At 34.4% G+C, this 17548-nt stretch overlaps 2 pseudogenes; both read right to left on the bottom strand.

Annotated features, from left to right (window-relative positions):
- Nucleotides 1-1333: 1333 nt before the first annotated feature.
- On the bottom strand, nucleotides 1334-6470 carry LOC148203165 (uncharacterized; annotated as a pseudogene).
- Nucleotides 2384-3997, bottom strand: LOC148203166 (uncharacterized; annotated as a pseudogene).
- Nucleotides 6471-17548: the final 11078 nt, after the last annotated feature.

The following is a 17548-nucleotide window of genomic DNA, read 5'->3' as shown; positions in this document are numbered from 1 at the left end:
CAATATTTGAAAGCCTAAGGGGATGGACGTAAGGTTAACGTCAAAGTTTTCTATATGGGACGTTACTGTCGATGTTTGAACGTCAAATGGTGTATACTTGACATTACCTTCAGTGTTTTTTTTTTTGGATTTGATTCGGTTTAGCTCATTCAACTAAACCTGAAATACAGAAACCAGTTTTCCAATTCATATATATTCACAGAATTAATTAATTTAAACCATGCTATCATCAATTCATCAATTGCAATTAAATAGTAAAACTAAAAGACGCTGATGCTATCATCAAAACTTTAAAGAACCCAGTTTTCGATTCATCTATTCACAGTATTCATCTATTCACAATAATCTATTAACATTTTAAAAGCTGCACAAGTAAGCAAATGATACTATCACAAAAGGAAAAACCTAAAGCTATATAGCTATGTAAAATGTTTATTAAAATATCGTGCCCAATCCTCCCTTATCGTCGTTATTACTGAAGTGGACAATGGAGAGGTAGTGTTGAACCGTTGCATCATCAAGGAAACTTTAATATATTATATTTATTTTAATGTCAAAAGTTTATTGATATTTCTAAGATTTTCAAATGTAAATTTTTACCTCAGTCCATTCCCCTCTGATTTCTGCTCGGATGATTGCCTTCATCCATGACATGATGTAGTAGCCACATGCCCAGGAATCATTCTGCTTATTACACTAAACATGTGAAAGAACTTAGTCAAATGTAATGGTTTAAATTTGACTACGAATATTAAAGGTTAAAGATAAACGAATTCCAACCTTAGGATATATAATTTCAAGTTGTTTTCCTCTGGTCCTAGTCACAACTCTAAACAAATTTGAAACATTAGAAACATAAGTTAATATATTAATATCATAATGAATTGATAAGAATGAAAGTAATACTTACGTATCAAGGACTTCAACTCCGCTTTAATCTTCCTATGAGGAGAGCAAAACCATACAACTTGTGCTTTTTTTGGAATGATCACCATGAGTTGCCAATGGCCCCTGTCATGTATCAAAACTAGTGAGTTAGTTTATTGATTAAAATTTGATAAAAGTTGACAATATTGGGAAACACATACGCATCAATGTATGGCGCGATATATATCTCTCTGTTAGACTCAACCATCCATGTTTGAATATATGATTTTCTAGAATCTAATGTGTTTCTAGATGATTGAATGGTCTGAGGTTCAAGAAAGCAATAAACTGACGCTCGACCTGATTCAACTACGATAGTGTCCATGTACCTGTAAGAATAAAGTTAAGTATATTTATTAAAAAGTAATAATACTAATATACAAATTGGAAAATAACAACTAAAAACTTACATGCACCATAGTTGTATGCATGAAATGTTGAGCATTTTTTCTCCACCAATGATCTCATAAGCATCATAAAAATTAATATACAATGGAACATGGCACTTGAGGCCAAATGTTCTTAACTCCCACAACATCTCTACCAGTCCTTTTGTCAACTTATTTAATCTGGAGGTCAATATGGATATAACATCATGGTCTTCTGCTTCCTCACGAGCCTCATTCATAGGTTGAGCAATTGGTTGTTTCTTAGGACGATAGACCTACAACTCACATTTACAAAAGTTAGGAATCGTTTAATTATAACTTGAAGATTTAAGATAATAAAAAGAAGAATATAATACCGCTAGTGGGCCAAAATATGGCATGATCAGCCTTAGGCCAAGCTATGAATGTGCCTAAGGCCTCCCCTACGAATTGGATTTCAGATGTAGGCAATGGCACTCGAGCTTGGGCATCTCTTGGATCATCAATCATTACCCGCCCATGAGTAGGACATAAAGGAGCACCATGAATGGTCTGGCCTCCTACAATCTGTCGTCCCACGACCACTACGTGCGGAGGATCCTCATCAATCAAAAACTCATACTGAATATTGTAATCAATACGATCTGTAGGGTCGTCCTCCTACTGTGACTATTGTTGTGTTCTTGTTGTTGTTGTTGTTGTTGTTGCTCTTGTTGGGTGATCATCGCAAGTCTTTCTTCGAGCATTCTGAAGCGTTCACCCATGCTTTCCTCTAATTCAACTTGAACCTGTTGCCTGATGCTACTAACCATTTCTTGAGTCACGACTTTTGTGCTTCTTGGTTTAGGGCCAAAGTAGTCCCTCAATCCAACAGCTCCTCCAACATCATGCACACGACTTGGATGGTCTAGCCAGCCTGTGGCTGCTACTAGGAGGTCCTCCCTACCTTGTGCGACAAATGTGCCTTGACTCTGTTGGTCAACCAAGTCATCCTGCATATCATAATGAAGCTAGACACATTAAAAAGTTTGTTACATAATTTTTTATGAACTATGGTAATCAGTTAAAAGTTTCTACTTAAAATTTCTCTAGGATATCTCCTGAGTAGACTGGGATGTAAACTAGCCATTGGACTTTTTCCGTGCAGCCTTCCACAATTCATGTCTGGCTGGTGGAGGTGCGAGATCAGGTGACTCAAGACCTAACTCATCAGCGCGATGTTTTCTCATCTTTTTCTCTAATAACGCATAACCACCACGTGACAGTACGTGTGGTGTATCATTAAGCTTCTGCCTCTGTTGGGAGGCTATCCTTTTCACCTATGAAAAAATGAAAATCATTAAGCATAAATCACAAATTAACATCTTATGTGACTAGAGCAAAATATTAAAAAACATACCTACCACTCAGGAGTAAGTCTAGATTCTTTAAACTGCACCCACTCTTCCTCAATTATTTTATATTTTGTACAAGGAGTGTCGTTCTATTTAGAGCCAAAGATGTATTAACATGTCATTCTCGTCTTGAAGTCCCTCCACCAGACTTCAATGTGGGATAAAATCTTCTTCCTTATACTCTGATCATTAGGGATATTCCAATTTTCCTATTAAAAACAAAATTAACCTTAAAGCATGATCAACAAAAATAAGTCAATGATGGAAGTAAAACATCTTAAACATACCAAAATATCCTGCCATAGTAGATTTTTGTCAACCTGTGGGACATCATCCCAACAGGTAGTGACAATAGGGACATGTGCTTTTGCCATCATGCCCAAGTAACTTTTGAACGATGTTGCATGTGCCCCAATAGGCACAAATGTTCGGGGATCAAAGTCCACCGTCATTGGTTTCTCATTAACCCGACGGGATGTGACATCAGGCATCCGAGTCACAGATCTACCCCCTCCTCCTGTCGGACCTGATCCAGAGCTCGTCATACCTGTTTACAAAGTGTTAGTACATTATATTTAGAACAAACAAAATAAATAAATTGTACAAGTAATTAAAACAATTCTAAGACACCTATTTATCCCATATGCCTTCGTTGTGATCACATCGAGTTGCATGTATTTCATCGGGTACATCATTGACCTTATTTTCAATGGTTGTTGATGAGAAGGAGCTTGTCTCAATTATATCTAGAGAGTCTTCATCATCAGTTGTGTGCATGGCTCTATCTTCCAATACCACTGACCATTTATGATTCATTGGATCAGTTACATAGAATATTTGTCTTGCTTGACTAGCCATAATAAATGGTTCATCCGTGTAACTCATTTTGTTAAGATCCACCAAAGTGAATCCGAGGTCTTCTGTCACCACACCAGAATTACTGTCAACCCATTTACACTTGAAAACTGAAACTCTAAAAGTGACATAATCAATTTCCCAAATTTCTTGTATTATTCCAAAATAACTTATTGATGCTGTAATTGGATTCTTATCCTTGGAACTTGAAAAGTGTACAGCCTCAGCTTGTAGGGTAACTCTACCATTTTGAACTCTACTTTTATCATCTTCCTCCTTTGAATAGAACACGTAATTGTTTATGTAATAGCCACCGAAAGTGATCACATCAGTGTTAGGTCCACGAGCTAGTCTCAATAGATTTTCAGAAACATTTGGAGTCGCATAAATCTTTTTCTTAAACCAAGCTAAAAAGGATTTGTTATGTTCATTAAGTGTCCACTTTTCACTCATACGTGGATGTGTTGACTTAATTTCATCAATGTGTTGTGAAATGTAAGGAATAACATCCACTGTGTTGTTTAAAATGTAAAATGTGCTTGATTAACATCTTTTCCACTAACACTTTCAATCCTTACTCCTCGAACTCCCTTTCCTTCACATATGTTCTCATGTATTTTCTTTGGAAGTCCTATTTGGGTCACAACTTGGCATACAACTTGAGCATAATTCAATGGCTTCCTCTGCAATGTAGCGCTCTATAATCGAAGCTTCCGGTCTCAATTGATTCTTAACATATCCCTTTAAGATCTTCATGTATCTTTCAACCGGGTACATCCACCTCAAGAAAACTGGCCCGCATATTCTAATCTCTCTCACTAGATGGACAATCCAATGAACCATGATATCAAAAAATGATGGTGGGAAATACATTTCCAATTGGCACAATAGTCTGATGGCCTCATTTTTCAAATCATCTAACTGTTGAGGATCAACAACTTTCTTAATGGCATTGAAAAACAAACTCAAACGTGTGAAAATACCTCTAACAGAGGCAGGTAATATGGCTCGAATAGCTACTGTTGTTGCATTAAGACATGACAATCGTGAAACTTTAAACCAACCAACTTCAAATCTTTCATAGAAAGAAGGCTACTAATATTCGACGAATAACCTTGTGGAACCTTCACACTATGTAAACATTGACAAATTTTTTTTTCTTTTTTTGAAAGAGTGTGACAAGCTAGAGGAAGATAGGTGCGTCTTCCTATGGATTACGGATGTAACTCAGAACGGATTCCCATGTCAACCAAGTCTTGTCGTGCTTTCACTCCATCTTTTGTCTTTCCTTTAACGTTTAGTAAAGTCCCAACAACATTATCACATACATTTTTTCAACATGCATCACGTCTATGCAGTGTCGCACATCAAGTTTACACCAATATGGAAGATAAAAGAATATTGATCGCTTTTTCCAAATGTTTTTCTCAATGGTCTTCTTTTTATGTTTTCCGAAGACAACATCAATGTTCCTCACCTGGTCGTATACTTCTTCCCCGTTACGTGGTCTACACACTACATCATCCTTAGGACTTCAATTAAATGCTTTTTTTAATCTACGGTAAGGGTGATTTCGAGGAAGGAATCTTCGGTGTCTTGTGTACACAGTTTTCTGCCCATGCTTCAGTTGAAGATAGCTAGTATTTTCTTCACAAATCGGACACGCAAAATGACCTTTAACACTGTAACCACTCAAGTTCCCATATGCTGGGAAATCATTTATGGTTCAAAACAACATTGCACGCAGACGAAAGTTTTTTTCTGAATATGAATCGAAGACCTCGATGCCCTCTTCCCACAACATTTTTAAATCGTCAATTAACGGTTTTAGATAAACATCAATGTCATTTCCAGATTGTCTAGGACTCAATATCATCATAGACAACATCATGTATTTTCTCTTCACGCACAACATAAGAGATAGATTGTAAATCATCAAAATAAGTGGCCATGAACTATGTTTGCTACTTAAGTTGCCATAAGGATTCATACCATCGGTAGCTAGTACAAGTCTTAAGTTTCTCAGCTCTGCACTAAATTCGGGAAATGTGCCATCAATGTTCTTCCATTGTGGGGAATCAATTGGGTGTCGAAGAAGATTATCACATTTTCTTCCGTCAACGTGCCACATAAGATTCTTCGCATCTTCTTTAACAGAAAACAATCGTTTCAACCTAGATACTATAGGTAAATACCACATGACCTTAGCCAGTGGACCTTCATTGTGTTCATCGTTATTTCTATCAAGTTTCTTCTTAAATCGTGACGAACCATACGTTGGACACACCTTCATTGAAACATATTGATCTTTATATAATACACAATCATTGGGACATGCATGTATCTTTTGGTATTCCAAACCCATTGGACATAGAATTTTCTTCGCGTTGTAATTACGGATAGGTAACGTGTTATTTTCTGGTAGCATCTCCTTCAGCAACTCCAACAATTTCGTGAAACTTTTATCAGTCCATCCATTTCTTGCTTTCAAACAAAACAATTTCAAAGTAGCCGATAACCTTGTAAAATTGATGCATCCTGGATACAACTCTTTCTCTGAATTGTTCTTAAGATCATCGTATAAATGAGCTCTTCCAAAATTTTCTTCGCCAACGTCACGTACCATTTCATCTAAATGATCACTCATCCATTCGTCGACGTAATCTGAACCTCTTAATGTTGTTGGCTTATATAATACTTTCCCATGCCAATTCCAAACTGTATAACTTCTCATTATTCCATAGATGAACAGATGATCACGAATGTTGTCCAAGTCTTCATATACTTGATTGAGACAACGAACACAAGGGCAAAAATATGCCCCGTTCACTGGTTTTGCGTGTTCTTTAACATATTCTTTGAACTTAGAAACCCCTCGCTCATACTCTTCTCTAATACGACGCTGATGAATCCAGCTTCGATCCATACTACTACACTGAACGAAAAGAATCGACGGAAAAAAAAACTAACTTACGTAGAGAAACAAAAATAAATACCTATCATACATTGAAGGAAAAAAATAAAGAATCATAGTATACGTACACAAACACAAATATCTATCGTTATACATATATCATACGTCCATAATCGACAAACACAAACACATATATCATACGTAAGAGATATTGAAGGAAAAAAAAACTTGAAATGGTGTCACTTGAGAAGATGACGAAGTTCGCTGATAACGAACGAACACAAATATCAAACGTTGAAGAAAAAAAAAACTATCATAGTATAGTTATACATATAGATATCCACATCCAGAATCGACAAACACAACTCAAACATGAGCACATACATCCGTAAGAGTATTTTAAGAAAAAAAAACATACTTCAAATGGTGTCACTAGAGAAGATGACAAAGTTCGCTGACCCCGTATGAAAAATAGCCTAAAGATAAACGAAAAATAATCGGTCAACCTTAGAAATGAGAACCAAATGACATTACAAAGACAGAAACAACTTAAAAATAACCTTCTTTCTTTATCGTAGTCGTCCACCAAGAAGAAAGTTCAAATAGAAATGGAACCGTGAAAAATAGTGAGACTATGTTATGTTTTTACACTGAATAAATAAATTTCAAGTCGAATACAATAAAAATTTGACGTTATGTTTAAAAACAACGTCGAAGTCCCAAATCATTCGATGTTTTCTTTTAAAGCAACGCACCTTTTTTTATTAATTTTTTCTTATAAATTTCAAAGGTTACGTCGAATTTGAAGGGGCTTAGACGTAGTATTGGAAGCCAAAAGTTTCTACCTTTTTAATTCTTTTTAGTTTTTTCTTTTAAACACGAGAGCATTAATAGAACGTTGAAGGCTATCGGGCTGGGACGTGAAGGGAATTGAAGTACTTGGGAGCATTAATTGTGTGCTTAATAGAACGACGTATTCGATGGGGCTTCAACGTTTTTTCTTCCGCCAATAGCAAAATGTGGCGCTCTTATGATTCTTTTTTCTTCAAAATCAGACATGAAATTTTTTCTTTTTACCTTCCTTCATCGATTCAAGTTAGTAGTGTACTGACATTTGCACTTTTAAACCAGTGATCAGTTTTTTATCAATATCAGAATTGCATAATCTTCTCTTCTAAACTAGATTGAGGGTTAGTTCACATAACAATGCAATTAACATTCACAATTCACATATCGTTTACTGAAATAAATCTTCATTTCCTTTCAAAATAAAACCGAAGGAGTACATTAAACCAGAGGTGACTTAATACCATGATTACTAAATATAAAAAATAAAACCACATAGAAAAGTAGTCCCTATTCTTACGAAGAAGATTCCATTCAATCTTCATTAGTTGACTCATCATCAAAATCTTCAGTTTCAAAGCCAATGTCATTCTTGTTTCCCTTCTTCTCCCATCTGAAAAGAGTATCTTCAACTCTCTCATCCCTTTCAGACTTCTTCCTAAATTGATCAACATTATATTTCTCAAAATCAGTTTGTGGAATGAAGGCAGTATGATCTGCAGCAGGAGTAGGTGTACTTCCAACAGTTAGCTCATCTTTGAAGAACCATCCATTGACAGTCCTTTCCAGCCACATAGAACACAGACTTAGTATACCAATTTTTTGTGACTTGTTGCACACAAGTCTGACTTCTTGAGATACATCTACTCCTTGGAGTATCAACACCTGGCTGATAAATACTCCATATGGCAATTTTTGTGCATAATTATGACCTACAGCGATCATACGATCTTTTAGTACCGCAACCCAGTTGGTTGGGATTCTAGTCTTGATAGCATTCAACAGAAATACATCTTCTGTTGACATTCTGTCCTCGACAAATCTTCCAGGCAGTAGTAGCCAAGTCAAGACATCAACAATCAGTTTCTCCTCCTTGTTTAAGCCATCATGTACGTACTGCTTATCAACCTTGTACCTTCCTGGATATATTAAGCAGTTTACATATATAGCTCTCTTTGTTAAAAATCAGTTTGACTCAGAATCACGGATATGAGAATCCAAACCTTCACCTTTCAGTCCAGCAATATGTGACCAAACATTATCGTCAATAGTAATGTTAACACCTTTGACCCTTGAGTGAATGACCTCATTTACAACCCTCAGGTTTGTGTATAAAACCTCTACCAAATCTGGATAGCAATCTCCTTTCATCTGGTCAAAATTAGTAAGCCCTTGATATGCAATCCATTCTTGAAAAAGGAACCCTTCTTTCTTGAACAATTGCAGGTCCAGATACTTGTGAGGAACTACATATTTTATAACTCTCCAGAATAAAAACTTTCCTCGGATCTCGTCATCACTTATCCATCCAGATGGGTTTGCGTTTCTTGTAACCCAGGCAACATTCTCTTTTCTTCTAGATGATGATGATGAAGAAGCCATGTCTGGATAGAATTCTTGGAACGTCTTTCACAATCTAGTAGTTTTTAACTTCTAAACTTTGAAGCTTAAAATATACAATAGTTACGTCCAATTTTACTAGGCTTTGACGTACTAATTGTCAGCCAAAAGACAAAGAGTTTGACAAAAGACAAAGGATACGTCCTATTCTGCAGATATATGACGTTTTCCTCTTCATTCCTCGCGCCTCTTTTTTCCTTTTTAAAACCTCTCATAACCTCTTAGTACCATTATATTTTAATATAAGATTTACATTTTGAGATAACCTCCCATTAGAAATGCAACGTTACAGATATTCGAGGTTTTCTTCTTCAGCCTCCCGCCCTTGTCTATGCTTTTTTCATTTATAAACCTCTCGTAACCCATTATTACCTATATCTTTTAAGATAAGATTTACAATTTTTTTTTATTTTTATATTATATAAATTTGTTTAAATTTATCTTGTAATATTTACATATTATAAAATATAAGAACGATTTGTCGGTTAAATTTAAAGAGCATAAAATTTTGATTCTTTAAAATATTAATTTTATTTCATAGGAAAATAATAATAATAATATTTTATGAGAATTGTGTTTTAGTTATAGATCACAATAATTAAAATCATAATAAATATTTTTATATTATTAAAAGTAATTTGAAATGAATGTTTTCAACTATAAAGAAAGGTATGATTATACTAAAAGACTTTGATTGATTTTTAAATTATAATACTTTAAGTTTGAGAAAAAATTAAGTTGATTGTCAAACTAAAGGTTAAGATAGAATATCGTGGACAAAAATTGAGATAGCTTAGTTAGAAAAAATATATTTAAACATGTTAACAATAGAGATGCATCACACCAAGTCAAAGATCGAGAAGAGAAAGCGTGTATGGAGAATAATGAGACACATTTAGACCAAAAATTAAGACAGAATGGGTTTGGTCAAAGATTAAGACAGGTTAAGTTTGACGGCGGAGACTTTGACCCAAAATGAATGTTCGGAGATTAAGACTTAAGGTAGGGATGGGCTGACCCGAGCCAAAGGTAGGGATGGGCTGACCCGAGCCAAAGGTAGGACATAGGACTATCTCCTGAATAATAATTAGTATAGGAAATAAAATAAATTGTATTTTTCTTATTAAAGACTAACATCTTTGTGGCGAATCTTTCTTTTAGGGTTTTTTAGGTGCCTTAAACATTTATACCTATACTTATACATAGGGACACCAAATACATATGTAGACATTTTGGAAGTCATAAATATGCATTTGCAACGTTGAGAGAGGATTCTTTTGGTTTTTGGTTCTCTGATTCTTATCAAAGATTAACATCTTTGTGGCAAATATTTAATTTAGGGTTTCTTAGGTGCCTTATTCATTTATACCTATACTATGGCGTTCTTTGTCTTATGAACCATAAGTAAAATTTAAAAAAGTCGAGACAAACGGGCAAGGTCATCAAAGAGATTTGTCAGAATTCTAGGAACAACAAAAATTTTCTTAGGGACCAACGATATGTTAACAAAAATAAATTGTACTTTTCTTATCAAAGATTAACATCTTTGTGGCGAATCTTTCTTTTAGGGTTTCTTAGGGTCCTTAAACATTTATAACTATACATAGGGACACCAAATACAAATGTACACATTTTGGAAGTCATAAATTTTCATTTGCAATGTTGATAGAGGATTCTTTTGGTTCATGGTTCTCTGATTCTTATCAAAGATTAACATTTTTGTGGAAAATATTTCTTTTAGTGTTGCTTAATTAGGTGCCCTAAACATTTATACCTATACTGTGGCATTTCCATCTTTGTCTTATGAACCATAAGTAAAATTTAAAAAAGTCGAGACGGACGAGCAAGGTCATGAAAGAGATTTGTCAGAATTCTAGGAAAAACAAACATTTTTTTAGGAACCAACTATATGTTAACAACTTTTTTTACAATATACTATGTCACTATTTTATTGGTCTATACATTTGAAACGGAGCGATCATGACTACCACATAAGCATTTATAAAAAACTCAAATTTAAAAAGTGAACAACGATCAAAGATCAAACGAACTCTTAGAACAACTTTTATTTGCCACATTGAGATAAATTATTTTGAATAATTTAACAATTATAATTAGTTATTAGTATGAATGATTATGATATAAAAAAAAATAGTATGAATAACATTATTAGGAAAATACTATGAATAACATTATTTGCATTTCTTAATTTATAACGCTTTGAATCGATTCTTTATTACTTAGAATCGATTATATTAACTTAGCAAAATTGAGAGTGAAATTATATGAGTATAGAGGGGCACATCAAACTTTTTAACTTCAAGCCCTCCAAATCTCATCTTCTTCGCGGGTGATTCAAAAGTAGACAATTTCTGGAGAGCGGGACGTCATTTTGTTTTTAAAGGAATCAAACGAATTTTTTTTGAATGATGTTTGAACGTCGAATTTGGCGGGGATTCGACGTTCATACAAGAAGGTGGAGTGTTTCAGTTACTAAGCATAATTACACGATGTACGTCATCGGTTCATCTATAAATATTGCATCCATCACATAATCCCTTGCTTCCTGTTTCCGTATTGAACATATTAGGATTCATGTTTTTTATGATCTAAAATAATTTTATAAAGAAGTTCAACTTCAACATCGAACTATGTATGAATCGTTTTTTAAATTGTCTTGGAGTTGTCTTCTACCATTAGATTTCAGAGCTATTTGATTTCTTATGGTGGAAATAACTCCAAGACAAATTAAATTTATAAATTTGACGTCGAATGTTGTGTGCATTGGATGCGAAAGACTGCTCAATGACATCTCTACGTTTAGTCAGCAAGGAGTTCAGAAGAATCCAAAGAGATTTTTTACTTATTCAGTGAATGATGATTGAACTTCGTATTCAGAGGGCATCGACGTTCAGAAAGTTAATGTAAAATATTTGTGATCGAGGACATCCTATAGCATATTCATCACAGAAATATCTACGTTTAGTCATCAAGGAGTTCTTAAGAATCCAAATAGATTTTTTACTTTTTCAGTGAATGATGTTTTAACGTTGAATTGTGAGGGTCTTCGACGTTTAGGATATTGAATGCCAATTATTTGTGTTAATGGACGTCCTATATAATTATTCATCACAGTAATGTCTACGTTTAGTCAGCAAGGAGTCTTAAGAATCCAAAGAGATTTTTTACTTTTTCGTTGATGTTTGAACGACGAACTGTGCGGGGCTTGGACGTGTAGGATATTAATCATTTGTAATGCTTTTAAAATGATTTAATTTTGCAACGCGGATCATCTAATTTTTAGTATTTTTTTCTTTTTAATTTTTAATCATTCAATGGCACGTCCGACTCTGGAGCATTGGGACATTAATCGTGTGCATTTTCCAACGACATTTTTAGCGTCTTTTGTCGGGGGTCGGACGTCAATTGGTTCTTATGGTTGAAAGAAATGAAATATAAATTAAATTTATACGATTGACGTCCAATACACACTGCAAATGATGCAAAAGTTCGGAGATTGGGTCAAATATTTGTGATCAATGACCTCCTATATCATTATTTATCATAGAATGTCTTCGATAAGTCAGTAAGGAGATAATATCGAATCCAAAGAGATTTTTTACTTTTCCCTCAGTGATGTTTGAACGTCGTTTTATGCGGGGCTTCGACGTTCAGAAAGTTAATTTCAATTATTTGTGCCTGAGGACGTCGTATATCATTATTCATCATAGTAATGTCTATGTTTAGTCATCAAGGAGTCTTAAGAATCCAAAGAGATCTTTTACTTTTTCAGTGATGTTTGAACGTCTAATTGTGCGGGGCTTGGACGTGAAGGGTATTACTCATGTGTAATGCTTTTAAAATGATTTAATTTTGCTACGTGGATCATCTAACTTTTAGTATTTTTTTCTTTTTAATTTTTAATCATTCAATGGCACGTCCTATATTATTATTTATCGTAGAATGTCTTCGATTAGTCAGTAAGGAGATAGTATCAAATCTAAAGAGATTTTTTACTTTTTTAGTGAATGATGTTTGAACGTCCAGTAATGCGGGGCTTCGACGTGGAATCGATGTGGCAGTTTCTAGTCATAATTACACGATGTACTGTTTTTATAATGATTTAAGTTTCATCAGCGGATCATCTAATTTTTAATAATTTTTACTTTTTAATTTTTAATCATTCAATAGCATGTCCGACTCTGTGGAGTAGTGGGATCATGTTTACAACGATGTTTTTCACTTCTTTGGTTGGGGGCTTGACGTCAATTAGTTCTTAGTTGAATCAAAAGAGATGTATTACTTTCCACTGAACGATGTTTGATCGTCGTCATTTCATCTATAAATATAACTTAAATTTCGTGTAATCCCTGCCATATTAGGATTCATGGTTTTTATATCCTTTGTGTTTTCTTTTCCTTAGATTTCGAAGCATTTTTGTTCCTCAAGTCAACAAAATGCTTTTTAGAGTACAAAAATGATTAACTTATCTTACTGAAAGGGAAACGCTTAGGAAAAGAATAATGGTTCACAATATGTTTAATGCTGAATCAATTTTCTGATCTAAAATAATTATATAAAGAAGATGTTCAACTTCATCATTCAACAATGTATGAATCATTTTTTAAATTGTCTTGGAGTTGTCTTGTACCATTAGATTTCAGAGTTATTTGAGTTCCTATGGTGGAAACAACTCTGAGGCAATTTAAATTTATGAAGTTGGCGTCGAATATTGGGTGCTAGGACGCAAAGGCCTCGCCTCGGTATTGACGCCAACTATTTGGGATCACCGACGTCCTATAACTTAGAGGATTTCAAAAGGAAATCCCCTCTTACAAAATACTTAATCTAAAATGAAGACCAAAGATGATGGAAGACAATACAACCAAAACCAGGAAGTAAAAAAAAAACAGGAAAAGATAACTTGAATTTGGTTGCGGAAGTAATGTAGGATAGGTTTTGAAAGGGTCTACTTGAAATTCATAAGTGTTAACTTTTTCTGTGTTTTCCCCCATCCTATCATGGTTAACAAAGAAATGTCTTCTTTTAGTAAAGAAAAAGAAGGAAAAGACAAGAAAAAAGTTAACATGAATTTGATTACCGAAGTTATGTTGGATAGGTTTTGAAAGGGTCTACTTAAAATTCATAAGTGTTAACATTTTCCTCTGTTTTGTCTTTGTTTAGTGAAGAAAAAGAATTGAAACAGTTGAAAAAAGTTAACATGAATTTGATTACCGAAGTTATGTAGGATGGGTTTTCAAATGGTGTACTTATTTATAGACGTGAAGGGCATTGGAGTGGTTGGGACCATTAATTGTGTGAACACAATGTTACGTCAAATTCAGCTGGTATATATGACGTTTTAATCTTCATCCAAAAGCCAAAATTCGCTCCATTTTTTATTACTTTTTCTTTTTCCTTTTAAACTCTCACTTTAACGTCCAAGCTTTGTAGATCTTCGACGTTTTTTTCGTCAGAAGCAGTAGAGAATTTTTTAATTTTTCACTGAATTTATTTACGACAATGCCACCGGTTATTGTTTACGTTGCCTGTTATTCTATTCACGTTGAATGTGTGGCGTTGCGCACCCTTATATACACTGAATTTGAAAATCTTATGTACACTGTGTTGTTTCTATATTGGTAAACCCTAATACTGAGGAAAATTATCTAGTATCCAAATTCAAATGGCTTCTTCATCACATCCTTCAACAGATAGAGGAAAGGCTGTTGTGGCTGCAAGAAATGCTGATCTCTCCGGGTGGATCAGTGATGAGGAGACTCGTCTAGAGTTTTTGAGGTGGACGAAGTTTAAACATATCATTCCTCACAAATATCTGAACCTCGACTTATTTGAAAAGGAGGGATTTCACTTCCAAGAATGGATTGAAACTCAAGGTCTCTCTGCACTTGTCCAGATGAAGGGTGATTGGTATGCTGACATAGTAAGGGTCTTCTACAACAATATGGGAAACATAGATGGTGTCCTTCATTCTCGAGTAAAAGGAGTAAATGTTCACATTGACAATGATGTCTGGTTTCAACTTGCTGGATTAAAAGCCCAAGGGTTATTCTCTCACTTACGGTACTCAGAAACAAACAGATGGTTGAAGAAAACGGACGTGTACAATAACTAGTTAAGGTTTCTTGGGAGATACACAATTGAAAGATTATATGTGCATGATGGACTGAATAAAGAAGAAAAGATAACAACACACATTCTTGCCTGGGTGATTTTACCTACTAAACCTGTACAAGACAGAATGACAACTAAAGATGTTTTGTTGTTGTATGCCATCAAGAATGATGTTCCTACCAATTGGATGGAAGTAATAAAAGATCATATGATTGATGCAGGAACCAAACATGCACGACATCTACCATATGTTGTGTTTATCAGAAAAATCCTGACCCTTCAAGGTGTGGATGTTAGTGGTGAAAAGAAATGCTCTTGTAACTGCTTAAATGTGATAAATCGAAACTCCTTGAATTCCATTGGCCTTGTGAAGACCACAAAGGGATGGTGCTTCAAGGATGAAGAGAATATGGTTCAAAGTTCTGGAAGCACACCTGCACTAAATGAAGACCGCACCAACTTCGTCCCAGAAACTAATTTTGAAAGATTTGTTGTTGAAAAACTCAGGAGACTCGAACAGAAGATAGACGCTCTGCATGAGAAAAAGAATAAAAATGATTCTCCAACTGAAGATTCAAGTGAAAAGTCTAGTGAGGAGGATTCAATGGAAATATTCTGAATGAGAATAGAGGCTTAGAATTTTAGTATGGAATCGGTTTTGTGTTTCTGTTCTGTGTCTGTTTTGCTTCTAATCTGATTGTAATCACTATGAATATGAATGAAATTGTACTACTTGAAACAAAATCCAAATATGTTAACTTATTTCTTATGTTTTCTATAGCTCTTTCATGCGTCACCCTAACTTTTGTGACCTTGAAAGAGCTATGAGGAAACATAAAAATTATGATATCATAATGACACGTTACAACTAAATTTTATAAGTGCAGGACTAGATCAAGGATCCACAAGTATATTTACAGAAATGGACTTGATCTTTAACGTCATCGTTTAAATATGCGACGTAACATTAACATTTTTCCTATTTTTATCTTTTAAAACGTCGACGGTCTTAAGAATCGACGTAAAAAAACTTCAAGGATTTAAAAAAGAACCATAATAACATTAAACAAAGAAAAATATGAAAATATAACCACGAAAAGTATATATTAAAATTTCAAACAGAGTTCAAACATACAAAAATATACTAAAATATATTAAAATATTACATTAATTTCAGAAAAATAAACTAAAATGGACTCTTCTTCCTAATCTGAGTCAGATGTCTCCATAGACTCATCTTCTGTTGTGTCGTCTTCATCATCAGATTCACTTGCTGAGGGAGTTATGAGAGCATTGTCTTCATCTGATTTCTTGTGAATCATGATCAGAGATTTTTCAACTTTTGAAATTCTTGTTGAAAGCCTTCGAAATTGATCCTCAACAAATTTTTCAAACTTAGTCTGTGGAGTGAAGGTAGAAGGAGTTTCGTCAACATCCTTGAACACCCAGCCATCTTTTGTTTTCTTTAGACAATTATGTCTCAATGCCGCTTTTCCTATTTCATTCGATTCGGAGCAATTTTTTTCTGCATTCTGGTTGACTGGTTGACTTTTCTGGTTTTTGCATTCCAACCAATCGGTACTTTAACTCTTCTTTCAAATCATTCAATTAGCCTACAAAATCAAAGGAATCTAGCACAAAACCATTAAATTCGCCTTCAACTCTCTTATTCAACAAACTAAAGCAAAAACATGAGTTCAAGCAAGCTTCTAAGTCAAAAAGGGTTAATTGATTATCAAAATTAAGTATAAAAATAATGGTTTTTCAACCGTTATGACTCAGCAGAATTTGGCGCTCAGCGGTGATTTCAGCACTTCAAAACTGCCGGTCAACGATAATTATCGCTCAATGCAACTTTTTCTGCATTCTGGTTGACTTTTCTGCATTCTGGTTGATTGATTGACTTTTTTTGTTGAGTGGTTGACTTTTCTGGTTTCTGATTGACTTTTCTGCATTCACACCATTTGGTACTTTAACTCTTCTTTCAAATCAATCCAATAACCTACAAAATCAAAGAAATCTAGCACAAAACCATTAAATTCACCTTCAACTCTCTTATTCACAAAACTAAAGCAAAAACATTAGTTAAAACAAGTTTCTAAGTCAAAAAGGGTTGATTGATTATCAAAATTAAGTATAAAAATAATGGTTTTTCAACCGTAATACAACCCCAAACTTGAAACTTTGTTTGTCCTCAAGCAAAATGTAACTTGGCTTAAACAAAATACTCATACTACAATGGTTTAGCACACCAAAAAGCATTTTCCTTTAGGACAAGTAAATCACTCATGTTTGCTCATCAAAGAAAAATTAGTCAAGATAGAATGATGCTTTGGCCAATCAAGCTTCAACTATGGTGCTCACATAATCAAGACATACGCAACAGATGCAAGCCTTATCAACAACCAAGCAAGAATGTTATCATAAAGTGCATGGAACTATTTCTCACCAAAAATAGTGTTTCACTCAAGCACTCAAAAGTATTTCAC

Source organism: Vigna umbellata, chromosome 2 (assembly GCF_029865625.1).
Source record: "Vigna umbellata cultivar VRB3 chromosome 2, Vumbellata_1.0, whole genome shotgun sequence".
In the NCBI taxonomy this organism is placed as follows: domain Eukaryota; kingdom Viridiplantae; phylum Streptophyta; class Magnoliopsida; order Fabales; family Fabaceae; genus Vigna; species Vigna umbellata.
Note: the sequence above shows the minus strand (reverse complement) of the source record. Positions and strands in the feature narration are given on the sequence as shown.